Source organism: Pelobates fuscus, chromosome 10, assembly GCF_036172605.1.
Source record: "Pelobates fuscus isolate aPelFus1 chromosome 10, aPelFus1.pri, whole genome shotgun sequence".
Taxonomy (NCBI): Eukaryota; Metazoa; Chordata; class Amphibia; order Anura; family Pelobatidae; genus Pelobates; species Pelobates fuscus.
In genome coordinates this window covers 92093359-92120908 of record NC_086326.1, presented here as the reverse complement: position 1 = coordinate 92120908, position 27550 = coordinate 92093359, and the positions used below count along the sequence as shown (strand labels likewise).

Here is a 27550-nt window from a genome sequence, read left to right as displayed (position 1 = left end):
TCTGGTGTACCATTAGTACATTAAAAAAAACTAGACATTTGACTGTGAAATAATAGCAGTCAATTTTCTTCACACGTGTGCGTTTCAGGGTCTGCCAGGGCACAGTGTCACACCAGTGCAACTCATATCTGGTGTAACAGTAGTGTACATTTAAAAAACAATTACAGGGGGCTTGTTGTCACCTTTCGGGGACCCTTGGTGTTGTTCGTGGCTGGGTGGAGGAAGAGACCTTCAATGACATCAGTGAGGACAAGGAAGGGGACATGGCTAGCTTGGTATCCAACCTTGTGCAAATGGGGAGTTTGCGGTTGTGCAAATGGACTGTTTGCGGTTGTTTGCGGTGCGTTAAACGGGGAGTTTGGTCTGTCACCAGTGGCGTACATACCAGGGCCAGCCTCTTCTCTTTGGGGGCCCTGAAGCCGGCCACCTCCGGGCCCCCCGAGGCTGGCCCTGCTTACACCCGGCGGGCAGTCAGGCTGGCCGGTGCGCGAGGGAGCACTCTCCCCTGAGTGCTTCCTCTTCAGCTCCCTCGCGCACCGCACTGATACCGGAGCCGGAAGATGACGTCATCTTCCGGCGCCGGCATCCGTACGTGGCGCGCGAGGGAGCTGAAGAGGAAGCACTCAAGGGAGAGTGCTCCCTCGCGCACCGGCCAGCCTGACTGCCCGCCTAGGAGCCCAGCAGCACCACTGGACCCCAGGGAATCCCCTCAGCACTCCAAAAGGTAGGGAGGCTGGGGGGATTAAATAAAAAAAAAAAAAAACATGTGTGAGTGAGTGTGTGTGTGTGTGAGTGTGTGTGTGTGTGTGTGTGAGTGAGTGTGTGTGTGAGTGTTAGTGTGTGTGTGTGAGTGAGTGTGTGAGTGTTAGTGTGTGTGTGTTAGTGTGTGTGTGTTAGTGTGTGTCTTAGTGAGTGTGTGTGTGTGTGGGTGTTAGTGTGTGAGTGTTAGTGTGTTGGTGTTTGTGTTAGAGTGTTAGAGACCACTTCATTGAGCTGATGTGATCTGGGTGTCTGTAGTGGTCCTTTAAGTGTGTGTGCATCTGCATGCACTGGCGTACATACCGCGGTCGCAGCCCTGCAACCCCTGCGACCAGGTGCCCGCCGCCATGTGTTGCTGCCCCGGCCCGCGCAGAGTAAGCGCGAGGTGGGGGGGCCCACGGATCAATTTTCGCACCGGGGCCCCATGGGTCATGTGTACGCCACTGTCTGTCACTGTGAAGCGGGCGTAACCCTTACACTACCTGATCGATACAACATCATACCTGATGTTTTAAAGCACGTTATTCCAAACAATTTAGGAATGTTAGGTGATTTATGCCCTTTATGGATTTAAACGAGACTCTGCATCAACTATGTAATTTTCCATGGGAGTTTTGCCATGGATCCCCCTCCGGCATGCCACAGTCCAGGTGTTAGTCTCCTTGAAACAACTTTTCCATCACTATTGTGGCCAGAAAGAGTCCCTGTGGGTTTTAAAATTCGCCTGCCTATTGAAGTCTATGGAGGTTTGCCTGGTTCGCCCGTTCGCAAACATTTGCGGAAGTTCGCGTTCGCCATTCGCGAACAGAAAATGTTATGTTCGCGAAATCACTAATTATAAGGCATTTGATTTGATTAGTTAGCTACTTGCTATTGATTGCTGTTTAAATTAGCTATTGTTTGCAAATAAGCAGAGGCCTACTCAGGTGTTAAATATTCCTAGTGGGTAGTGATTTTAGGAGTATATAAGGGTTGTTGTCATTAGCTTGGCTAATATAGCTTGGTTGCTTCATCTAAGTGTTGCTTCTAAGTGTCTGTGGTTGGAGATAAACTGGAGATAATCTGAGTTATTCAGGAGGATAAATTAAAAGTTAAGATTTGTTTGATTTAAATTATTCGCCTTATTGGAATGGCAGACTTAGTTCAGTGTAATAGTTGCTATGCATTTGTTTCACATTCCACTTTTTGGAGATTTGGTTGTTGTCTAATCTGTAGACAGTTCTCTATCTTGCGGCAGGAGATTGTATTTTTGAAGTCTGAGAATAGTAAATTATCTGGTAAACAAACTCAGGCTGGAACTGCTGCAAAGCCACTGCCGCAGAGACATAATAGGAATGGCAGATGGATCACTGTAGGATCTGGTAGACTTAGAGTTGTGGATAAAAGGCATATTGCACAGTCTGTTGCTCTACATAATTCATTTTCTGCACTTTCAGAGTGTAATGGTGTTATGGAGACAGGCACTGAGGGTAGTGGTGTTCTGGACAGAGGCACTGAGGCTAGTGGTGTTGTGGAGAGATGAACTGAGGCTAGTGTTGTTGTGGAGAGAGGCTCTGAGGCTAGTAGTGTTGTGGAGAGAGGCACTGAGGCTAGTGGTGTTGTGGAGAGAGGAACTGAGGCTAGTGTTGTTGTGGAGAGAGGAACTGAGGCTAGTGTTGTTGTGGAGAGAGGCACTGATGCTAGTGGTGTTGTGGAGAGAGGCACTGAGGCTAGTGGTGTTGTGGAGAGAGGAACTGAGGCTAGTGTTGTTGTGGAGAGAGGCACTGAGGCTAGTGGTGTTTTGGAGAGAGGCACTGAGGCTAGTGTTGTTGTGGAGAGAGGCACTGAGGCTAGTGGTGTTGTGGAGAGAGGAACTGAGGCTAGTGGTGTTGTGGAGAGAGGAACTGAGGCTAGTGTTGTTGTGGAGAGATGCACTGATGCTAGTGGTGTTGTGGAGAGAGGCACTGAGGCTAGTGGTGTTGTGGAGAGAGGAACTGAGGCTAGTGTTGTTGTGGAGAGAGGCACTGAGGGTAGTGGTGTTTTGGAGAGAGGCACTGAGGCTAGTGTTGTTGTGGAGAGAGGCACTGAGGCTAGTGGTGTTGTGGAGAGAGGAACTGAGGCTAGTGGTGTTGTGGAGAGAGGATCTGAGGCTAGTGGTGTTGTGGAGAGAGGCACTGAGGCTAGTGGTGTTGTGGAGAGAGGCACTGAGGCTAGTGTTGTTGTGGAGAGAGGCACTGAGGCTAGTGTTGTTGTGGAGAGAGGCACTGAGGCTAATGGTGTTGTGGAGAGAGGCACTGAGGCTAGTAGTGTTGTGGAGAGAGGCTCTGAGGCTAGTAGTGTTGTGGAGAGAGGCACTGAGGCTAGTGGTGTTGTGGAGAGAGGAACTGAGGCTAGTGTTGTTGTGGAGAGAGGAACTGAGGCTAGTGTTGTTGTGGAGAGAGGCACTGATGCTAGTGGTGTTGTGGAGAGAGGCACTGAGGCTAGTGGTGTTGTGGAGAGAGGAACTGAGGCTAGTGTTGTTGTGGAGAGAGGAACTGAGGCTAGTGGTGTTTTGGAGAGAGGCACTGAGGCTAGTGTTGTTGTGGAGAGAGGCACTGAGGCTAGTGGTGTTGTGGAGAGAGGAACTGAGGCTAGTGGTGTTGTGGAGAGAGGATCTGAGGCTAGTGGTGTTGTGGAGAGAGGCACTGAGGCTAGTGGTGTTGTGGAGAGAGGCACTGAGGCTAGTGTTGTTGTGGAGAGAGGCACTGAGGCTAGTGTTGTTGTGGAGAGAGGCACTGAGGCTAATGGTGTTGTGGAGAGAGGAACTGAGGCTAGTGGTGTTGTGGAGAGAGGAACTGAGGCTAGTGGTGTTGTGGAGAGAGGCACTGAGGCTAGTGGTGTTGTGGAGAGAGGAACTGAGGCTAGTGTTGTTGTGGAGAGAGGAACTGAGGCTAGTGTTGTTGTGGAGAGAGGCACTGATGCTAGTGGTGTTGTGGAGAGAGGCACTGAGGCTAGTGGTGTTGTGGAGAGAGGAACTGAGGCTAGTGTTGTTGTGGAGAGAGGAACTGAGGCTAGTGGTGTTTTGGAGAGAGGCACTGAGGCTAGTGTTGTTGTGGAGAGAGGCACTGAGGCTAGTGGTGTTGTGGAGAGAGGAACTGAGGCTAGTGGTGTTGTGGAGAGAGGATCTGAGGCTAGTGGTGTTGTGGAAAGAGGCACTGAGGCTAGTGGTGTTGTGGAGAGAGGCACTGAGGCTAGTGTTGTTGTGGAGAGAGGCACTGAGGCTAATGGTGTTGTGGAGAGAGGAACTGAGGCTAGTGGTGTTGTGGAGAGAGGCACTGAGGCTAGTGGTGTTGTGGAGAGAGGCACTGAGGCTAGTGGTGTTGTGGAGAGAGGCACTGAGGCTAGTGATGTTGTGGAGAGAGGCTTGGAGACTATGGTGAGGCCCAATAGAAAGCAGTTGTTGTTGGGGGATTCCATCAAAAGAGGTGTCGAGATGGACAATTGTGGTCTTGTGAGGTGTCTTCCCGGAGCTACTGCTCACAGAGACAGGAGACGTATCTGTAATAATGTTAAGCGAGCAAAGCAGGAAGGGGATTTTGATGTACTTGTCCATCTAGGGACAAATGACTTGGCTTGCAATGAGGATTCAGAGGTTAAGGAAGTTTTTAGTGTTTTTGCCAATGATATGCTGTGAGGTATGCAATGAGGTTGCTTCCACACTGTTATTCTCTGAAGTTCTGCCTGTGCATAACACTCAGAACGACAGGCGGATGCGTATTAGGGACTTTAACCTGTGGCTTGGTGAATGGTGTCGGGAGCAAGGATTTGGCTTTATTTCTCATGGTAGCTCTGTTTGGAATGGAAATAAACTCTACAGAAAAGATGGTTTGCATCTTTCTCAAAAGGGAACAAATGTTCTCAGTAAGCAGTTCAGAGGTTTTGCTAGGATGTATTTAAACTAGGAGGGGAGGGCAAAAGGGTGATAAAACATCAATCCAATTGTCCCCCAAAACAAGGACAGAAGGTGCCTGTAGCAAGTGTGTTAAAAAATTATAAGCTTAGAGTCATGTCTACAAATGCTGGCCGTTTAGGGAATAAGATCCATGAACTTATGGCAATAATGGCAACTGATAGTGTAGATTTAGTCGCTGTTACTGAGACATGGTATAATGAGAAAAATTACTGGGACATATCAATACCAGGGTACTCTTTATATAGAAAAGACAGGGAAGGCATGAAAGGGGGAGGGGTGGCCCTGTATGTGAAGGATAGCATAAAATCTAGCCTAATAAAAGTTAGTGAGGTGAACATAGAGTCCGTTTGGGTTACGTTAGAATTTGGTAATCACACAGTAATTCGTGTAGGTGTGATTTATAGGCCCCCAGGACAAATTGAAGAGTTAGATAATCTACTAGTTGAAGAAATAGCTAAAATGACAATGAAGGGGGAAGTTATCATGATGGGTGACTTTAATCTTCCTGATGTGAATTGGAAAACAAAAATAGCTGCTTGTGCCAGGAGCACACATATTCTAAACTCCCTACTGGGATTGTCTCTAAAACAAGTCGTTGAGGAGCCAACTCGTAAAGAGGCTATTCTAGATTTAGTGTTAACAAATGGAGATTTGGTATCTGATATTACTGTAGGTGAAAGTTTAGGATCCAGTAATCATCAATCAGTGTGGTTTAATATAAGAACAGTGACTGAGTCACACCACACAAAAACAAAAGTTTTAGACTTTAGAAAAACAGACTTTTCTTAAATTAGAATATGTGTAAAGGAGTCATTATCAGACTGGAGCAATTTAAATGGCGTCCAAGAGAAATGGGATTATTTAAAAGTTGCACTACTGAAGGCAACAGAAAATTGCATTAGGCTTGTCAGTAAAAGCAAAAAATTCAAGAAACCACTGTGGTTCTCCGCAGATGTGGCCAAAATAGTACAAAAAAAAAAAGTTAGCATTTAGTAATTCTAAAAAAAAACAGAGTGAGGAAGACAGAATGATCTATAAGATTAGGCAGAAAGAGGCTAAGCAAGTTATAAGAGCTTCCAAATCACACACAGAAGAGAAAATAGCACAGTCAGTAAAAAAGGGAGACAAAACTTTTTTTAGATACATGAATCAGAAAAGTAAAACAAGGATTAGTTAGATTAAAAACAAACGAAGGAAGGTATGTAGAAGAGGATAAAGGTCTAGCTGACTGCCTCAATTAATATTTTTGTTCGGTATTTACAGATTAAAATGAAGGAGAGGGACCTCAGTTAAGAAAAAGGATAAATTAGTTATTTATTACACGTGAGTTTACAGAGGAAGAGGTTCTATTTCAACTGTCAAAAGTAAAGACAAATAAGTCAATGGGACCTGATGGAATACACCCAAAGCTATTAAAAAAGCTTAGTGGTGTACTAGCAAAACCATTAACAGATTTATTTAACCAATCATTGATAACAGGAGTAGTCCCAGAAGATTGGAAGTTGGCGAATGTTGTGCCCATTCACAAGAAAGGTAATAGGGAGGAGTCGGGCAACTAAAGGCCAGTAAGCCTTACTTTAGTAGTGGGGAAAGTGATGGAAACCATGTTAAAGGATAGGATTGTTGAACATCTAAAAGCACATGGATTTCAAGATCAGAGACAACATGGGTTTACTTCAGGGAGATCATGCCAAACTAATCTTATTGATTTTTTTGATTGGGTAACTAAAATTATAGATCAGGTTGGTGCAGTAGACATTGCTTACCTAGATTTCAGTAAGGCTTTTGACACTGTTGCACATAGAAGGCTTATCAATAAACTGCAATCTTTAAGTTTGGATTCCAATATTGTTGAATGGGTGAGGCAGTGGCTGAGTGACAGGCAACAGAGGGTTGTAGTCAATGGAGTATATTCGAAGCTTGGGCTTGTCACCAGTGGGGTACCTCAGGGATCTGTACTTGGACCCATTCTCTTTAATATTTGTATTAGTGATATTGCAGAAGGTCTTGATGGTAAGGTATGTCTTTTTGCTGATGATACTAAGATATGTAACAGGGTTGATGTTCCAGGAGGGATAAGCCAAATGGCTAATGATTTAGGTAAACTAGACAAATGGTCAGAGTTGTGGCAACTGACATTTAATGTGGATAAGTGCAAGATAATGCATCTTGGACGTAAAAACTCAAGGGCCGAGTACAGAATATTTGATAGAGTCCTAACCTCAACATCAGAGGAAAGGGATTTAGGATTTCTGATGACTTAAAGGTAGGCAGACAATGTAATAGAGCAGCAGGAAATGCTAGCAGAATGCTTGGTTGTATAAGGAGAGGTATTAGCAGTAGAAAGAGGGAAGTGCTCATGCCATTGTACACAACACTGGTGAGACCTCACTTGGAGTATTGTACGCAGTACTGGAGACCGTATCTTCAGAAGGATATTGATACCTTAGAGAGAGTTCAGAGAAGGGCTACTAAACTGGTTCATGGATTGCAGGATAAAACTTACCAGGAAAGGATCTTAACATGTATATCTTGGAGGAAAGACGAGACAAGGGGGATATGATAGAAACATTTAAATACATAAAGGGAATCAACACAGTAAAGGAGGAGACTATATTTAAAAGAAGAAATACTACCACAACAAGAGGATATAGTCTTAAATTAGAGGGACAAAGGTTGAAAAATAATATCAGGAAGTATTACTTTACTAAGGGGGTAGTGGATGCATGGAATAGCCTTCCAGCTGAATTGGTAGAGGTTAACACAGTAAAGGAGTTTAAGCATGCATGGGATAGGCATAAGGCTATCCTAACTATAAGATAAGGCCAGGGACTAATGAAAGTATTTAGAAAATCGGGCAGACTAGATGGGCTGAATGGTTCTCATCTGCCGTCACATTCTATGTTTCTATGTTTCTATGTTTCTATGACTTGCATCACCATCCCAAGTATAACAGTACCCCCCCATGTACAGTTTTTATGGTGTTTTGGAAAGTTAGAGAGTCAAATATAAGGCTTCATTTAATATTTTTCACATTGAAATTTGCCAGATTGGTTATGTTGCCTTTTGAGACCGTATGGTAGCCCAGGAATAAGAATTAACCCCATGATGACATACCATTTGCAAAAGTAGACAACCCAAGGTATTGCAAATGGGGTATGCAGCTTAGTCTGGTTAACCACTTGGGCGTCCCAGTACCCCTTAAGAAACAGAAGGCCCAGACACTATCATCACATTACTGGGCATACGACTTGAGTCGGCATCCATACACGCAAGTTACCACAAGACAAATAGGGAACATTCTCAACTACATCAATCATTGCCTCCTGCTTAGTACTTACAACTGCAAGGAACTACAATCCCTACCAGGTTCCTTAATTTTGCCATGCCAATCATACCACAAGACCACGCTTTCACATCCAGAGTACTTTTTCCACACTTCCAACATGACAATCAGAGGGTGTCCCTAGACACCCCAGCAACAGCAGACCTGCACATGGGGGGGGGGGGGGATTTCTTAACCACTTTGCATGGTAAAAGGATTGTCTGACACTTCTCCAACCAGATGGTCAGACGTGGCGTCTACCACGGGTTTGGCACCGATCTACCGGGATCGATTGCTTTGGAGCGGTTGGCCATGGCATCCAGGTTTGGAAATGTTTCCACCACCTCAGCCCCTTTGGGGGATCTACCCCATTGTAGCAGCTGCTGTGGCATGGGGTAAATCATGGTCAGGGTCATTAATCTGTTGTTACTCAGACAACTAAGCACATGTCATATCATCAACAAACGCCACTACTCATCCATAAGGTCATGATATTTCTGGGGAACTCACTTGGTTGGCAACTTATCACATTTCTTTTACTTTCATGTACCAGGCGGGGGTATACATCCCTGCCGACAACTGTCTCATGTATATTCCAGGCATGTTCGTTATACGCTTCCTACAGCCGCCCATACAGTCAGGGCCACTCTTTCGTTCCAGAGACAAAAACATGGATTAGACATACTCATGCAGCATAGCATGCACTATCCCACCTAGCACTTTCGTCCCATACTTGTAGAACGCATAACACAGCTTTTCACCTGGCTTAAAGAATCTCATTGGAACACGACCTAGCTCAACCTGTGTCATAACATTTCTCCTAGGTTTTGCTTCTTTTTGCCACCTTAAACTATCTCACACACCATTAATTATATATTTTACAGGCATTCAACAACACAGGATAACCTATGGCCAAAACTACCATAACTTCATGCTATCATACCAGACAAGAATATACTCAGAGGCAGAGGCGGCTCTCTAATTAGGCGGTTTAGGCGGCCGCCTAAGGCCTCGCGCTGGCGGGGGCCTCGCGGCCGCCTAAACCGCCTGTTGGCAGAGTGTGTCAGGTCCTCGGTCACTGACCGAGGACCTGACACCAGGAGGGGGCCCGGCGGCTTGCCCGGTATGCCGCCGGGTGCGAGGCCCCTCCTGGCTGCCGGCCACCATCGCAGACACTGGTCTGCAGCTCCGCAGTGTGCAGAGCTGCAGACCATGTGACTCGCGAGAATTGGCCAATCAGAGCGTTGCCGCGGGTTACCACGGCAACGCTCTGAAATCTCGCGAGATTACACGGCAGTGGCCACCGGACCACCAGGGAGCCCACTGGACCACCAGGGAAAGGTAGGCTCTCCCACCCCCAGCTTCGCCCCCCACCCCCCACCACCATCACCCCCACCACCCTCAGCCTCACCCCCACTACCACCATCACCCCCACCACCCTCAGCCTCACCCCCACTACCACCATCACCCCCCACCACCATCACCCCCACCACCCTCAGCCTCACCCCTCCCCACCATCACCCCTCCCCACCATCACCCCTCCCCACCATCACCCCCCACCACCATCACCCCCACCACCCTCAGCCTCACCCCCACTACCACCATCACCCCCCACCACCATCACCCCCACCACCCTCAGCCTCACCCCCACTACCACCATCACCCCCCACCACCATCACCCCCACCACCCTCAGCCGCACCCCTCCCCACCATCACCCCTCCCCACCATCACCCCCCACCACCATCACCCCCACCACCCTCAGCCTCACCCCCACCACCCTCAGCCTCACCCCACCACCCTCAGCCTCACCCCCCCACCACCATCACCCCCACCACCCTCAGCTTCACCCCCCACCACCATCACTCCCACCACCCTCACCCCCACCACCATAACCCCCACCACCCTCAGCCTCACCCCCCATCACCATCACCCCCCACCACCCTCAGCCTCACTCCCCACCACCATCACCCTCAGCTTCACCCCCCACCACCATCACCCCCACCACCCTCAGCCTCACCCCCACCACCATCACCCCTCCTCACCATCACCCCCCACCACCCTCAGCCTCACCCCCCACCACCCTCAGCCTCACCCCCACCACCATCACCCACCATCACCACCCTCAGCCTCACCACCATCACCCCCCACCACCCTCACCATCACCCCTCCCCACCATCACCCCTCCCCACCATCACCCCTCCCCACCCTCACCCCCACCACCCTCTGCTTCCCCCCACCACCCTCACCACCATCAGCCTCACCCCCCACCACCCTCAGCTTCACCCCCACCACCATCATCACCCCTCACCATCACCCCTCCCCACCATCACCCCCCACCACCCTCAACCTCACCCCCACCACCCTCAGCTACACCCACCACCACAGTCACCATCACCCCCCACCACCCTCAGCTTCACCCCCACCACCATCACCCCTCCCCACCCTCAGCCTCACCCCCACCACCCTCAGCCTCACCATCCCCCATAACCCCTCCCCACCCTCAGCCTCACCCCCACCACCCTCAGCCTCACCATCCCCCATAACCCCTCCCCACCTTCAGCCTCACCCCCACCACCCTCACCATTATCCCTTCACCCTCAGCCTCACCCCCACCACCCTCAGCCTCACCATCCCCCATAACCCCCCACCACCCTCAGCATCACCCCTCACCCCCCTCAGCTTCACCCCTTTCAGCATCACCCCTCTCAGCATCACCCCCCTCAGCATCACCCCCTCAGCATCACCCCCTCAGCATCACCCCCCTCAGCATCACCACCCACCACCCTCAGCATCACCACCCTCAGCATCACCCCTCACCACCCTCAGCATCGCCCCTCACCACCCTCAGCATTAATCCCCACCACCCTCAGCATCACCACCCTCAGCATAACCCTCTGTCACCACCCTCAGCCTCCCCCCAATCACCATCACCCCCTCCTTCTCACATCACCCCCTCCTTCTCACATCACCCCCCTCTCACTCTCACATTACCCACTCTCACATCACCCCCCTCTCACTCTCACATTACCCACTCTCACATTACCCTCTCACTCTCACATTACCCCCCCACTCTCACATTACCTCACTCTCACATTACCCCCTCTCACTCTCACATTACCCCCCTCTCACTCTCACATTACCCCCTCTCACTCTCACATTACCCCCTCTCACTCTCACATTACCCCCTCTCACTCTCACATTACCCCCTCTCACTCTCACATTACCCCCTCTCACTCTCACATTACCCCCTCTCACTCTCACATTACTCCCTCTCACTCTCACATTACTATCACCCCCCGCTCCCTCTCACATTACCATCACCCCCCGCTCCCTCTCACATTACCATCACCCCCCGCTCCCTCTCACATTACCATCAACCCCCTGCTCCCTTTCACCATCACACCCCCCGCTCCCTCTCACCATCACACCCCCCGCTCCCTCTCACCATCACACCCCCCGCTCCCTCTCACCATCACACCCCCCGCTCCCTCTCACCATCACACCCCCCACTCCCTCTCACCATCACACCCCCCCGCTCCCTCTCACCATCACCCCCCCCCGCTCCCTCTCACCATCACACCCCCCCGCTCCCTCTCACCATAACACCCCCCCGCTCCCTCTCACCATCACACCCCCCGCTTCCTCTCACCATCAGCTACCCCATACACATAGGGTCTCAGACAAAAACGCAAACATGCTCACAGAGACATACATTCGCACACACAAGGATACTCTCTGTCAGACACACTCTCAGGCACATACACAGGTAGACAGTGCATCAATGTGTATATGTGACACTTTTTTGTTAGTGGGGCCTCATGTTTGCGTTTCGCCTAAGGCCTCATAAAGTCTAGAGCCGCCTCTGCTCAGAGGTTTTCAGGAATCCATTCCCCCACGTTCCTCTCAGAGATTACCAATAGCCATCCAATTTTTCATCCTTATCGGACCTATTCGATCTACAACCATTCAATTATGCTACCAAGTCGGCCATTATCAGCCATGCACATTGCCTTTTATGCCTTTCTCAGGCCAGAGAATCCACTACCATCACCACCACTCGGACAGATCATTGTCTTCAAACGATCCCACATACGTAAAAACATATATCATTACCTATTGGCTCTACCACATTCCGAAATGAGTCAACACGCACCAACAGTAGAGATAACATACTATCCTACCCACAACAAATGGTGTCCACTTTCGGTCCTACATTCCTACCTTCAAAATCCTTCCAGGAATTAAATACTGTAATGCATTTAAGGAAATGTCTGGTTAATTTGTATATATTTGTTGACTGTATTAAATCTTTGATTATTCATTTTTGCCCTCTTTATTTACAGGCCTACCGTATCGTCGGTCTCGGCACACCACAACCGACTTGCTCCCTTTATACTATCCTACGCTTACGCTGGATCCTTACTCCATATACGGCTATTTGCCCCTTACACAAGTATTAAGGCCGTTTGGCCTGTATTTGTGGGAGGGGCTTAAATTAATTCACTCCCCTATATAAGGGACAACCCTTACCTGACTCATATCGCTTGAGGTCAGCATCAGAATGACCCTCCCACCCACTCCTCATTTCAACACTTTTCTTTCCATTTACTTTACTTTCTTACTCCTTGGTGGGCCCTCTTTATTTACAGGCCTACCGTATCGTCGGTCTTGGCACACCACAACCGACTTGCTCCCTTTATACTATCCTACGCTTATGCTGGATCCTTACTCCATATACGGCTATTTGCCCCTTACACAAATATATATATATATATATATATATATATATATATATAAAATCCACATATATATGTGTGTGTGTATGTATAAAGTGTGTATATGCATGCATACACATATGTATATGTGAATAGGTGTATGTGTACATATGCATTTATATGGGTCTATGCATGTGTAGGCACATTTATATATGTGTAGGTACATGTATTGCTGCTTGTGTGTGGATGTATGTGTAGGTGTGCATGTAGATATATTTGGGCACGTGGTTATATGTATATTGTTGTATGTACTCATGTATATAATGTATGTACTTGTGTATACTTGTACACATACACTACGTGTGTGTGTGTGTGTGTATGCTGGATATAGGCCTTCATGCATATTCTGTAACTCTTGGATGGGAATTCATACATTCTTAATATAAGTAATTATTTTGTTTTTACTCTCCCCTTTTAGTGCCATCTTCTGCAAGGTTTGCTGGTGTGTTTTTTCTCTCTCTCCCCCATCTTTACAACCCTCTATGAGAATGGTGTCTATTTTCTATCAAATGTATGCCTTATCTGCACTAATGTCACTTTAACCTCTGTATCACAACTCAACTTTGCATTCTATGTGCCACCTTGCTCAGAAATGCTTCAGACTTGAGAAAGGGAGGTTCTCCTGAAAGCTTGTAATTCATCTAAAATTACGTTAGTCCAATAAAAAAGGTATTATTAAAGTTTAAGCAGATTTTGAGCTGCTTGAAATGTGTGTATATATATATATAGTTATGCTCAAAAGTTTGCATAACCTGGCAGAAATTGTGAAATTTTGGCATTGATTTTGACTGATCATGGAAAAAAATTATTTTATTGAAGGATAGTGATCATATGAAGTCTTTTATTATCACATAGTTGTTTAGGTGATAGAAATCACCTAAATGGCCCTGATCAAAAGTTTACATAGCCTTGAATGTTTGGCCGTGTTACAGACACACAAGGTGACACTGGCAAAATGGCAATTAAAGGTTAATTTCCCACACCTGTGGCTTTTTAAATTGCAATTAGTGTCTATGCATAAATAGTCAATGAGTTTGTTAGCTCTCACATGGAACCACAAGTGCCAAAAGCATTGTTTGGGATACAAAGAAAAACCCACAGGTAACTTCAGGAGCAATTCAAGCTGCTCTGGAAAACGACTGCGTAGTTGTTTCAAGGAGCACAATACGACGATGCATGAACAAAATTGAGCTGCATGGTCGAGTTGCCAGAAAGAAGCCTTTACTGTGCCAATGCCACATAAAAGTCTGGTTACAATATGCCCAGCAACACCTTGACACGCCTCGCAGATTCTGGCACACTGTAATTTGAAGTGATGAGACCAAAATAGAGCTTTATGTTCACAACCATAAGCACTATGTTTGGAGAGGGGTCAACAAGGCCTATAATGAAAAGAATACCATCCCCACTGTGAAGCATTGTAGTGGCTCACTGATATTTTTGGTTGGGATGTGAGCTCTAAAGCACAGGGAATCTTGTGAAAATTGATGGCAAGATGAATGCATGTTATCAGATAATACTGGCAGACAATTTGCATTCTTCTGCACGAAGGCTGCACATGGAACCATTTTGATAAAACCCCAGTGGTGAAACGCGTTAATGGATTTTATTGTGTATTTTAAATAATAAATTAAGTTTGGCTATATGACTGTGCCATTCATATAATTTTTATTTTATTACACCTATATCATTTTTACTATTTCCTTTCCTGGCATTTTATATATCCTGAGGTGGGGATTATACCGCCCACGCTATATTTCAAATGCAGTGAGATCTGCACTCCATTTGTGAGTATATTTCCTTTTCTTTTTTTTTATACCACAATATACCATCAGAGAGCACTATTTGCTGTTCCTATTTCTTCCCCTTTTTCCTGAGAGTTGGATACCATCATACCCCAAGAGGACAAGCATTCATTACATCCTACAAGCAGGGATTATTCTGCTGAACATCTGTTACCCCTGAGCTGGTTATAGCTCATGTAAATGTGAGTGTAATACATCTTATTATTTTTACCACCACTTATTTAATACACTCTGCACGATTGGTCCTTTCCCTTTGTGTTTTCCATATCACGAGAGGATCTGAAGTATCACAGACAGAGGAAACACCAGTGGAACTTGTTGAACGGACATTTTATTCTTCAATACATATTGGGACTAATTTTATTATTATTAATTATATTTTTTATTCTGTTTAATTTTTGGCGCAGCCTTTCTCTCTTTCTGTTGTACATTCTTATCCTAGAGGGTAAGAGGGTTACCCTCTGTAAGGTTGCTGCCTATCTATTATATTATTAGCGCTAACCTATTTTTTTACCTTTTCTGCACATGGAACGCTTTTGGACTTTCCAGCATGACAATGACCCAAAGCACAAGGAAAAGTTGACCCTCCAGTGGTTACAGTAGAAAAAGGTGAAGGCTCTGGAGTGACCATCACAGTTTCCTGACCTTAATATCAACGGGTCACTCTGGGGAGATCTCAAAAGTGCGGTTCATGCAAGACGACAAAATACTTTGCATGACCTGGAGGCATTTTGCCAAGACGAATGGGCAGCTATACCACCTGCAAGAATTAGTGGCCTCACAGACAACTATTACAAAAGACTGCACGTCGTCATTGATGCTAAAGGGGACAATACACAGTATTAAGAACTAAAGGTATGCAGACCTTTGAACAGGGGTCATTTCATTGTTTTTTTTTTTTTTGCTGCCATGTTTTGTTTTATGATTGTGTCATTCTGTTGTAACCTACAAGTGAATAAGAATCCCATAATAAATAAAAGAAATGTGTTTTGCCTGCTCACTCATGTTTTCTTTAAAAATGGTACATACATTACCAATTCTCCAAGGGTATGCAAACCGTTGAGCACAACTGTGTATATATATACACATGTGGGTTAGCTACTCCCCTTACAGGACAGGAATAAAACAAATTCAGGTTTTTTCCTGTCCTCCAGCCCTTAGGATGTGAGCATTTTGCTCCCATTACTTCTGGACATTTATGTTTTTTCTCTTCATTACTTTTATTTGTTTTTGCTCTCTCCCAGTCTCTAAACAGCTAATGCACTTCGAAGACGCCCGCTCATGTGCAGTTGCGGCAGCCATCTTGGATAAGGGAAATTGCCAGAAATTACCTAAAATGGAGGGAAATTACTGTAAACATCCCAAACGTATTTGGAAAGTATTTGCAGGTTCTCCAGACATGGGCACGTGCTGTTTTCAGCCAGTTTTAAATCTGTTTGACTGTTTTCTTGGTAATAGAATTTGTTTATTTAATGTATTCTACACCATGCTCTGATTGTGATGGGAATGCAGTGGTAGAAAAAACGTTATGCTCTGACTGCCTCCATAAGGTAGCCTCTTCAGCATCACTTATACCGGCGCAGCCACATGACATGCGGTCAAAGGCCTTAGAGGTAAGAAGAGGACAAACTTTATCCTGTGGAAGAAGGTACTTCCAACCCCTGGACTACACCACCTAAGGTGGATGCATCGATTTCCAGGGTAGCCTGTGGGATGATCCTACCTCTTGACCACTCTGCTTTTTACGCAAGCCTATGGATCGAAAGTGGACAGTGGACTGTCCAAATTTATACGCCTGCCAATGCAGGATGTCATCCAGCTTTAGTTTTCACTGTTGTTTCTAGAACCATGTAAAGTGTGGTTAAGGATCTAAATGCTACTGTGGAGAGAGATATTAAGAACCAAGACTGAAGATACAGTCTGGAGTCTACAGGTTACAAGTGACTACCTCACAGAACTAGGATGTAACTAGGAAATTCTCTCGAACAAATGGCTTTATCTATAGCAGCTAGGAAAGCATTATGGTTCTGCTTCTGAGATTCATCCTCCAAGTCTGCCCTCTACGCCATTCTAATGAAGGGGAGCTGCTGTTTGGGAAAGCTTTGGATGAATCCATTAAAGAAACAGATGAGGGTTGCAAGGTATTTGTACCTCAGGACTGAAGATCCAAGAATCCCGGCTCCTCGTGGTTAGACAGGAGAACCTCCAGTGACCAGTTTTTCTGAGATACATGGAGTTACTGACCCTGCAGGAAATACTCCAGAGGTAACTCGTGGCAGTTGGTAAACCTGCCTTTCAAGGTTATAATAGAGCTATGGACGAAGATGTGCTTTCTTAGGTCCAATAACAAGTGCTGTTCCTGGGATAATATTCGCCTCTCTTCTGGTGCTAAGAGTAAAGGCACATGGAAGCCTATACTGGACCTAAGAAGGTCCAACAATAGGCTTAATGTCAGAGCCTGAATCAATCAGATCCATATCCCCAGCAATTTAGTAGGACAATGTCCTTGTCTCTATATATCTCAAGGATGCTTACTATCATCCCTATATAATAGCCCTAGATCTTCAGCATTATCTCAGAAGAGAACTTCCAATTTAGTGCTTTACCATTTGGCCTCACTGCAGCCCCAAGAACCTTATATGTGCTTATAGTGATATTGAGAGTCCAGAACACCAGAACACCACTTGGTTCCATTATCTGGATGATCTACTTTTGGTAATCTCAGACCCACAGTAAGGCGCACAACGGGGATATAGTTATTTCTATTGTGGTAGTTTTCTCTTCCAGTTTCTTCATTTTTGCTTGGTAACAGCAAGAAAGTAGATGCAACTACTAGGAATCCTGGCTTCTACCATCAGACTTGTCAGGCTCAATGGCATCTCAGGATTCCTCAAAGATCCTTTCTAGCTCAGTTCAACAAGAGAAAGATTAATTGGAACCAGCCACTGACGATGTTACCATCAGTGGAGTTACACCTTACCTGGTAGCTGAAAAGAGAGAATATATCTCTGGGTTTCCAATGAACAGAACCTCATTGGGCAATTATAAGCTCGGATTCCGATTTTCAAGGATTGGATACACATTGTCTGGAGTAATTGAAAGATATAGTCACTTGTCAAATTATAAACTTAATGTTCAAAAAACAATGGCATTACCCTTTTATATGAAAGAAAAAGAACTGCAACAGTTAAAAGAATATTTTGCTTTTAAATGGGAAAAAAAGGGATTTGTATATCTTGGAATCAATATAGTGAAAGATCCAGAGAATATAATGAAGGCTAATGTAATTCCTCTGATCAGAGAATGTACTCACTCTCTGAAACAATGGAATGCCTTGCAGTTATCATGGTGGGGTAGGGTTAATTTTATTAGGTCATATGTTTTCCCTAAGTTTATCTACTTATTGAGGATGATTCCACTACAGATCCATCCCCAGCGGCTTAGACTTGTGAATAAGATATTTAGGGACTACATATGGTTTGATAGGAAACCTAGAATAGGCCAGAATCTCTTGTACTTGAGTACAAAGAAGGAGGGATTGGTTTTCCAAACATTTTTTTATACCATCAAGCGGCACAGTTGATGCATACTCTTCCTTTAATTAAGCAGTATTGTTGCTCACAAGATTGGTTTAAAATAGAAGGTGCAGATATTACAGATCCATACAATAACGTTAGATTAATGTGGCCTACAAGAAATAATAGTAGAACCAAAAATATAAGATGCATGACGGATAATTTGATAACTAGACCCCTCCTAAAGTTTTGGTCCCATCTTAAAAATCAATTAGACTTGAAAAACAAAGTTTTACCCATTCTGACTTTTAAAAATTTAGATATATGGATACGTTCGAATGGACTAGACGTGGCGTTAAAAAAATTAGCAGATCTATTAGTAGATGGGCAGATTATTCCCTTTGCTGAGATACGAAGAATTTATGGTATTTCATATTCACAAGCGTTTAATTATATCAGGATTAAAAGCTTTTTGCAAAGTTCCCTCGGAAGTAATACGAGTTCTTTTTCATTATCTAAATTAAATGTTTTGATAGACACTAAAATATTAACTAGTTGTGTTGAGGTTATAAAAAGCATAAAAGGACTTGTTTATCCTATAGCTAAAAGTAAATGGGAAAGAGATTTATTAATACAATTTGATATAAAGGAATGGTATAAGGCTTTACAATCAGTTTATTCTACAATACATTGTCTAAATATTAGGGAAGCACATTTTAAAATACTTAATAGATGGTACATGACTCCCAATAAGATCCAGAAATTTGCAAAGGCAGGGACATCTAGATGTTGGAGATGTGGAAATGAGGGAGCAAATGAATTACATATATGGTGGGATTGTGCACCAATTAAGGAAGCATGGGCTCAATTTTTAGGCTATATAAATAAATTGTTGGATATTACCCATATCTGGACCCCAGACAACTTGCTTTTACATTTAAACTTTCCGCAACTAACCAAAGACAAAAAAGACCTGTTGATTCAGGCTCTGATGGCCTTTAAGATGGCTATTGCAAAAAATTGGAAGACAACAATTGACTCATGGCCGCAAATTAAGGCATCTATTATTATTCAATGTAAAATGGAAAGGGGAATAGCCTCTAATTTAAGTATTAATATTCGCCAATATGAGATTTGGGATGATTGGATAAAGGTCCTTGAGAACTAAATATCGGAAAGCATATTGTGTATTAATTAATTAGAAATCTCTGAAGAAGTGGGAATCTAATCTAATTTTATGTAATTTGAGTGCAGAGCTGAACGAATAGGGTAGGGTGGTCAACTTTGTTATATGTTTGTTAGTCTATATGTATTTGTTTATCTACTGTATCTATTCTGTATGCATTGTATGATATAAAATAAAATAATAATAAATAAATTATATATAAAAAAAAAGGATTGGATACACATTGTCTGGACCAATGAGACAATGTGGATAAGAGAAGGAATAATATTTCCAGGTTGCTGAAGAACAAGTGGGTCTGAATTTGCTCAAATATCAATGCAACTGCATCCTATATCAATCGTCAATGTGGGTCTCACAGCCACTTATTGATGAGGAAATTACAGCCCATGAGGATCAGGGCACAGAAGAACAACCAGGGGTTCAGAATACAGTGTCTGATTACCTGAGCCGAGTAACAGTGGACAAGGTGGAATGGCAATTTTGCCCCGATGTATCCTCAGGGTTAACTCAGATTGGCTGGCACACTATGTAGATCTCATGGCCACTTCTTGGAACTAACAGGTCCAAAGCATATTTCTAGATTTTAGGACCAGAATGCTTAAGGTCAGGATACCCTGACCCAAATTTGGAATTTCAGTCTGATGTACATATTTCTCCTGTTTTCAACTTTCCTAAAGGGAATTTAAAAGGAGACAGTAGAAGGCCGCAAAGACTCTAAATCCCTATGTTGAGTAAGATGAATCTGGAACCTCCAAAGGAAAGTCTAGTACATCCAGACCTATTGCAAGATCCCTTGGCACACCAAGATCCTTAAGCTCTGGTGTTGATGCAGGAGTCTCTAGAAGTATAGGCATCCCTGAGACGTTCATTAAGATCCTCTTATATATCTGGTGCTAATATGTTATATTAGCACCAGAAATCCTGCCTAAAGTAACAGCTTACCAATGACATTATCTACCTCTACTGAAGGATACCCATTGGGCATTGAAGCCTCTGGTGCTTTGCTTCATGTAAGCTGAGATTGAACTCAAGCCTTCACTAAGGGTGTTGAAGCCAATCTGTGACCTACCGCTGTTCTTACAGGCTCTGACTAAACCATTGTTCGAACCTCTATCAGGAGCTTCCATGATGTTAGCACAGAAGGTGCTGTTGCTGGTGGCTAGTAGCTCAGAAAGGAGAATGTGTGTACTCCAGGCTTGGTCTTGTGAACCTCCATTCTCTGATTTTCAACAGGATATGGTTGTTGTAACGAAAATATACCCCAACACGCAGGATTAAGCTAAACAGAAGACAACCCAGAGGGGAGATACGTCTACCGGACCTTAGAGTGGCCGGACTCGACGTATATAGGAGAAGTACAGAGTCAGGAGCGATCTGGGCACAAAGAGACAGCGTAAACTAGGACTAGCCGGGGTCTGGTACATAGTAAACAGCAAGTCGCCAAACAGAGCAGATAAGGATAAAGAGATAACGTAGTCAGAAAACAAAGCCAAGGTCAAGTACGAAGGAACACAACTGAATACAACAAGCGCTAAAGGAAACTGAAACAGAAACCACGATAGGGCAAGGAACTAAGGGAAAGAGGTGAGTATATATATCTTAACATCTATTTTGATTGGTCGCTGTCACATCCACGCCCCCAAAAGGTAAGTGTATGGGGAGTGTGGCATGACAGGGACCAATGGGAGGCCTTTGCCAATTTAGGCTCCCACTGTCCCTTTAGGAGCGCGCCCGAGACCCGCGGCGCGCTCTTAGAGTCAGGCGGGACACGTGACCGCTTCTTGCGGTCACTGCCCGCCTTCCTGTTGTAGCCGTCGGATGAGCCGCGTGCGGCTCGTGCAGCAGCAGGGCCGCGCGCGGCTTGAACAGAGGACCCTGGCCGGCCCCTGGAAAGGGTAAGTACCGCTACAGTTGTCTTGCATTATCACCAGGGATCCTGCCTAAGTTGAAAGCTTATCAATGCCATTCTCTTCTTGTACTAAAGGGTTTCGGGGCACTCTCCTCTCATGCAGTCAGGGCCGCCATCAGGGCATGACAACCGCAACGGTTGTCATGGGCCCGGCGGTCCTGGGGGGCCCGGACTGCTCAGGTCGTCCGGGCCCCACATTCAGTGGGAACATACCGGGTCGCAGTGGGCCCTGCGACCCCGGTATGTTCCCACTGGGCCAGCCTCTTCTCCTGGGGGGCCCAGCAGCCGGTCACCTCAGGGCCCCCCAGAGGCTGGCCCTGCTGACACCTGGCGGGCGCGCGAGGGAGCACTCTCCTCTGAGTGCTTCCTCTTCAGCTCCCTCGCGCACCGTACTGATGCCGGAGCCGGAAGATGACGTCATCTTCCGGCTCCGGCATCAGTACGCGGCGCGCGAGGGAGCTGAAGAGGAAGCACTCAGAGGAGAGTGCTCCCTCGCGCGCCCGCCGGGTCACGAAATTTGAGTGGGTGGGGGAGAGGGAAGGCAGGAAATTTGAGGGAGGGGGAGAGGGAGGGAAGGGAGGAAATTTGAGTGGGTGGGTGGGTGGGGGGGGGATTTGAGTGTGGGGGGGGATTTGAGTGGGGGGGGATTTGAGTGGGGGGATTTGAGTGGGGGGGATTTGAGGGGGTGGGGGGGGGATTTGAGGGGATGGGGGGGATTTGAGTGGGTGGGGGTGGGGGGGATTTGAGGGGGTGGGGGGGATTTGAGTGGGTGGGGGGGGGATTTGAATGATTGGGGGGAGAGGGAAGGCAGGAAATTTGAGGGGGGGAGGAAATATGAATGAGTGGGGGGGAGAGGGAGGGGGGAGGGAGGAAATATGAATGAGTGGGGGGAGAGGGAGGGAAGGGAGGAAATTTGAGGAGTGGGGGGAGAGGGAGGGAGGAAATTTGGGGGGAGAGGAAGGTAGGAAATTTGATGGGGGGAGAGGAAGGAAATTTTTGGGGGGAGAGGAAGGTAGGAAATTTGGGGGGGGAGAGGAAGGAAATTTGAGGGAGGGGAGGGAGAGGTAGGAATTTGAGGGGGGAGAGGAAGGGAGGAAATTTGAGGGAGGGGGGAGAGGAAGGGAGGAAATTTGAGGGAGGGGGGAGAGGAAGGGAGGAAATTTGAGGGAGGGGGAGAGAAAGGGAGGACATTTGAGGGAGGGGGAGAGGAAGGGAGGAAATTTGAGGGGGGAGGAAGGAAATTTGAGGGAGGGGGGAGAGGAAGGGAGGAAATTTGAGGGAGGGGGAGAAGAATGGAGGAAATTTGAGGGAGGGGGAGAGGAAGGGAGGAAATTTGAGGGGGGAGAGGAAGGGAGGAAATTTGAGGGGGGGAGGAAGGAAATTTGAGGGAGGGGGGAGAGGAAGGGAGGAAATTTGAGGGAGGGGGAGAGGAAGGGAGGAAATTTTGAGGGAGGGGGAGAGGAAGGGAGGAAATTTGAGGGAGGGGGAGAGGAAGGGAGGAAATTTGAGGGAGGGGGAGAGGAAGGGAGGACATTTGAGGGGGGAGAGGAAGGGAGGACATTTGAGGGGGGAGAGGAAGGGAGGACATTTGAGGGGGGGAGAGGAAGGGAGGACATTTGAGGGGGGGAGAGGAAGGGAGGAAATTTGAGGGAGGGGGAGAGGAAGGGAGGAAATTTGAGGGAGGGGGAGAGGAAGGGAGGAAATTTGAGGGAGGGGGAGAGGAAGGGAGGAAATTTGAGGGAGGGGGAGAGGAAGGGAGGAAATTTGAGGGAGGGGGAGAGGAAGGGAGGACATTTGAGGGGGGGAGAGGAAGGGAGGACATTTGAGGGGGGAGAGGAAGGGAGGAAATTTGAGGGGGGAGGAAGGAAATTTGAGGGAGGGGGAGAGGAAGGAAATTTGAGGGGGGGGAGAGGAAGGAAATTTGAGGGGGGAGAGGAAGGAAATTTGAGGGGGAGGGAGGAAGGAAATTGGAGGGGGGGAGAAGGAAGGAAATTGGAGGGGGGAGAAGGAAGGGAATTGGAGGGGGGAGAAGGAAGGAAATTGGAGGGGGGGAGAAGGAAGGAAATTGGAGGGGGGAGAAGGAAGGAAATTGGAGGGGGGAGAAGGAAGGAAATTGGAGGGGGAGAAGGAAGGAAATTGGAGGGAGAGGAAGGGAGGGAATTGGAGGGAGGGGGAGAGGAAGGGAGGACATTTGAGGGGGGGAGAGGAAGGGAGGACATTTGGGGGGGAGAGGAAGGGAGGAAATTTGGGGGGGGGGAGGAAGGAAATTTGAGGGAGGGGAGGGAGAGGTAGGAATTTGAGGGGGGAGAGGAAGGGAGGAAATTTGAGGGAGGGGGGAGAGGAAGGGAGGAAATTTGAGGGAGGGGGAGAGGAAGGAAATTTGAGGGAGGGGGGAGAGGAAGGAAATTGGAGGGGGTGGAGAAGGAAGGAAATTGGAGGGGGGGAGAAGGAAGGAAATTGGAGGGGGGAGAAGGAAGGAAATTGGAGGGGGGAGAAGGCAATGAGAGGGAGGGGGAGAAGGAAATGAGAGGGAGGGGGAGAAGAAGGAAATGAGAGGGAGGGGGAGAAGAAGGAAATGAGAGGGAGGGGGAGAAGAAGGAAATGAGAGGGGGGAGAAGAAGGAAATTGGAGGGGGGGAGAAGAAGGAAATTGACGGGGGTAGGGGGAGAGATTGACATCACACACACAATGCACCCCTTGCACACAGAGAAACACAATGCGTTACACACAGACACACATACACAAGCAATGCATCCCTTACACACAGCAACACACAATGCACCCCTTCCACACACTCAGTGCATCCCTTACAGACACACACACTGCATCCCATACATACACAAACTCACCTTGCAGCCCTTACACATACAAACACAGATTCACACAATGCATTCCCCCCCCCACACACACACCCCTGTGAACAAACTCATTGGTGGAACATGAAGGTGGACCCTGGGACCCAGACCTTGAGCTGTGTAAAGGGCCCTCAAAAAATGGAGCTGCTTCTCGTTCTCCCAGAACATTGATTTTTGTGACCACAGTTACAAACCGCCTCCAGAGAGCCTGTTCTACACCAGACCAGTGGAGCCAGACGGCAGCTGAAGCCCATCATCATCCTCATCTGGTTGTAAGTAGGCAATCTAGTATATTATTCGTGGCACTAATCTTTAATTTACCTCACATTAAAGGGACACTATAGTCCCCAGAACCACTGCAGCTTAATGTAGTGGTTATGGTGTCTATAGCCTGTCCCTGCAGGCCTTTTAATGTAAACACGGCGGCACTGCAGCACTGTGTTAGTTAACATGGCAGATCATATGGGTGGGGCACTGTGATGTCACATGGGGGGGCGGCAAACTTTACTTTTGCCTAGGGCTGCAAAAATCCTTGCACCGACCCTGCAGACACTGCATCCCTGTGGGCGGACTCAGGGGGGGAGGAGTGGACACTCGGGTGCAGGTGCCAGGGGGCCCAGACCTTGAGCTGTGTCAGGGGCCCCAAAATTTCTGATGGCAGCCCTGCATGCAGTTGCAGCATCGTGGGCTTTTATGGCAATGGTCTCTGCTGAAACTTTTGTAAAGTTGGCATTTGGACCTCTTTGAACTCGTTTGTCCAGCATTACATACTTAAAAGCTATTAATGAGGTGCAATTTGGACGTTAGATCTTCTAATCTATGTTGAATTGTTCTGTCTATTTGACAGTTATTTATGTTTCTGTCCCTCCCTGGTAAGATTGGGTATTCCCATATGTATATGCTGCCATAATTATCCAGGAAAAAAGAAAATGTATTCATACTTTCCGTAATTTTCTTTTCCTGGCCATTATTCATTGCAGCCTATACTACCCATCCAGTGTTGGTTTTACTTCTTCTGTAGGAGCTTGTTACTGACTGAGGGACCTATGCAGGGATACTCCTTTTAAATGAATTTGTTTTATTCCTGTCCTATCAGCTGTAAGGGGAGGAGCTAATCCATATGTATATGCTGCCATGAATAATAGCCAGGAAAAGAAAATTAAGTATGAATAATTTTTCCTCTATATATTTCCTGGCCATATCGATGGCAGCACAACAATGTCTTTGAAAATTACGGTAAATAGGAATACATTTTCTTTTTCCGGGTCATAAGCCATGGCAGCAGAAATACATTGTTGTGCTGCCAGATCTACGACCAGGACAAGAAAATTAAAGAAAGTAGGAATACATTTTCCTGTGTGTGTGTATATATATATATATATATATATTTATATTGTAATTTCATTCTAAGCTATTTTTAGATATATTATAAATCACACAATAAATTATAGAAGTTAGCTCCGACCGTTTGGAAGTAAACTTAAAATTTAATGTTTAATAGTATTAAAATGTCAAAAACAAAGTACACAAGAATACATTTTATAGTTCAAATATGAAGGAAAAGAAAAAAAATCTACCAAATTATTTACATAAATCAGTGAAAAAATTAGAAATAAAATTAAATTAGTCATAAATCCTGCAACATCCCTGTAAGAGAATAGCTGGCCATGGAGTATAAATTGATACTGAATTGCAAGGCAAACAATTACAATCAATGATTCTAAAATGAAAATCTTTCTGATACTAGACATCATGGCAGGAAATATTTTAGCCATTTTAGCTTTTTTTGCTGCTGTTCTATTGTTTTATTCAAATGTTGGTTCAGCAGAGCATAATTTCAGAATCAAGATTCTGATTCAGAATCAAAATCAAAGAAAAACCCTGCAAAAACAGGCCTATCAGTATCAAAACAGAAATAATAGCCACAGAGGGAAAACAGGCGGACCCTTAAAAATAAAATTACATTTATATATTACATTTATATTTAATATAGCATAAATTAACCCCTTAAGACCGCAGCCAAATGTACAAGTTGTGAACCAAAAAAAATGTAAACAAACCACAGATTTTGACTATATGTCTGTTCAACAATAATTTACCTCTTTCATATTAAATGCACCTACACTTATTATATATCATTTTATTCAGGGGAAACAGGGCTTTCATTTAACATCAAATATTTAGGTATGGAACATAACGTAATATGAATACAATATAAAAAAATGAGAGAAAATAAGATTTTTAAAAATTTTCTTAGTTCTATGTGACATTCTAACTGTGAATGTCATAATACTGTTTGCTTTTACTGCAATAAAATATATACATTTGTATTCAGCGACGTCTCACGTGTAAAACAGTACCCCCTATGTACAGGTTTTATGGTGTTTTGGGAAGTTACAGGATCAAATATAGCATGTTACACTTTTCAGTTTTTTCACATTGAAATTTGCCAGTTTGGTTACGTTGCCTTTGAGACTGTATGGTCAGTGGTGAAAATGCCGCGGCTCCATGTGTCAGCCGATTTTAAAATCGGCTGACACATGGTAAATACCGATCGCAGTGACAGCCTGTCACTGCGATCGGAGGCTGCAGACCGCGGTCACTGGGCACAGGGGGGCTGCCTGGGGGGCCGGGCATGCCCCCCGACCGCAATCTGCAGCGGCCATGTGCCGCCGGCCACGTGGGGGGTAAGACTGCCCAGGACGTACCATGCCGTCCTGCGGCGTTTAGAGCCGGCCAATTAAGGACGGCATGGTACGTCCTGCGGTCTTAAGGGGTTAATATAGATTTACTGCTCTCTTTTTCTTGTGTTGTTCACTTCTCAGTTTTCTGTAACTAAAATCAACATGTAGTGACTGTCCCCATCAACCTGTATTACTTCCCATAAACCATCTCTTTTTTTGGTGCCATGACATGAATTCAGAACCCCGTCTCTGAACCAAAAATGATTGGATTTGCATGTTTTAGTTAGTTTGTCATTGGATAAAATTCAGCTTGGAGTTCAGGAATTCGCCTGATTGTCCAATCAGACAAATTGCAGTTTAACCAAAAATTAATCTCCAAGTCTAGATACCAGTGTTAATGAAAGTGTCATAAACAGAATAGAAAAACAAATTGTAAGACTTAACCTTTTACACAAACAACATGGGTAGCATAATATGCTATGGAAAATATTTCAACACATTTTCAGAATAATTCCTGAGGTTTAAAAAGATTCCATCTTTAATTTTATAATCGATATTGTCCTTAGTTACTGTTTGACTTCTTATCTATGGTCCATTGGGAACTTCTCCCCCCTCCCACCTGAGTCCAAAACTCTCCATTGAACTAAAACTGACAGTACATGTCTTTGTTCTGGAGAGCTAATTGAAGCTCCTAAACAGAAGTTTCCAGCACATCTGAAGGCTGAGAGGAGGTGTGCAACATCCTGTAGACCCCAGATAAGTCAAACCGCTACTAAGGAGAATATAGCGTATAAAGAGATTAAAT

At 45.7% G+C, this 27550-nt stretch overlaps 1 protein-coding gene across 1 annotated transcript in view; it reads right to left on the bottom strand.

Moving 5' to 3' along the window:
* The window catches only part of LOC134574890 (membrane-spanning 4-domains subfamily A member 4A-like), a 120360-nt gene that overhangs the window by 83753 nt on the left and 9057 nt on the right, over window positions 1-27550 (bottom strand). The window lies entirely within an intron of this gene.